Source organism: Pelophylax lessonae, assembly GCF_965119305.1.
Source record: "Pelophylax lessonae genome assembly, chromosome: 4".
NCBI lineage: Eukaryota > Metazoa > Chordata > Amphibia > Anura > Ranidae > Pelophylax > Pelophylax lessonae.
This window is the reverse complement of record NC_138771.1, coordinates 565,937,190-565,938,554: the sequence shown is the minus strand read 5'-3', so window position 1 is coordinate 565,938,554 and position 1,365 is coordinate 565,937,190.

Here is a 1,365-nt window from a genome sequence, read left to right as displayed (position 1 = left end):
GTGCTACTTTACATTAATTCTGCCCATCAGGTTTCTCCCTCACATCAGGTGTGCCCATCAGCATGCCCTCTTAACATATGCCCACCGGCATGCCCCTTATTTTATGTTAAGGGCACATTTTATGTTAGGGTTCACTCTGAAGGGTACAACAAAATGTGCCCATCAGAGTGCCCCTTATTTTATGTTAAAGGGAACACTGATGTGCATATTTTATGTTAAGGGGCATGCTGATGGGCACAACAAATTGTGCCTATCAGCATGCCCCTTACAATAAAATATGCCCATTAGTGTGCACCTTAACATAAAATAAGGGGCACTCTGATGGGCACAATTTGTTGTACCCTTCAGAGTGAACCTTAACATAAAATGTGCCCATCAGCTTGACCCTTAACCAGAAATGTACCCCTTATCAGAAAGTGTGCCCCAAACTTTGACGGCAGGAGCTGGCATAGGTGGCAAGCTGCAGGAGCTGGGAGATACCATACCTCGCCATTGGCAAGGAGTGATAGACGGGAGCTGCGAGCAGCAGGAAGGCGGGACGCGCACATGACGTTGCTGGGATGCCTGCAGTCCCAGCAACCAATGACTGTAGAGATGTGACACTTCACAGATGGTGATTGGACTTTGGACTGCCAATTCATGACGGCTGCCCTACAGACAGCAATAAGCCTTGTCCATCCATGACCATGTCACCAGTCCACTGTTCTCCCTTCCTTGGACCACTTTTGGTAGGTTCTGCCCACCGCTGACCCGGATCATCCTGCAACAGATGCCGTTTTGGAGTTGCTCTGATCCAGTTTTCTAGCCATTACTATTTGGTCAAAGCTGCTCAAATTCTTACCTGTGCTTTTTTTTTTCGCAACTTCAGGGACAACATGTTCACTTGTCGCAAAATATATATAGACCCACTTTCATGTGTCATTATAATGGGATAATCAATAGTATGGACTTTACCTGTCAGTGGTTATAATATTATGGCTGATCAGTATATATATATATATATATATATATATACACACATAGACTGTACATAACAATGAATTCTATTTATTATTAATAATATACAGGATATAGCGGGCACAGGTCTTTACATAACAGAAGATGACATGACAGATATTACACAATAGGATAGAAGAGGGATCGGAGGGCAATGCTCCTCAGTATAATCGGTAATAATTATTCCATCAATGCCATGCTCACTTCTGTTATAAGCTGACAATTAGAAAAAGAAAACTTTATAAACAAAAAAAAAAGAAAAGAATAAAAATACAAACAGTGAAATAAACGGTGAGCGATGATTCCCCCCGGACTTGTAGGTGATAGCAATCCAATAGTGAGGTTGTATGCCTTTAAACAAAGACACGC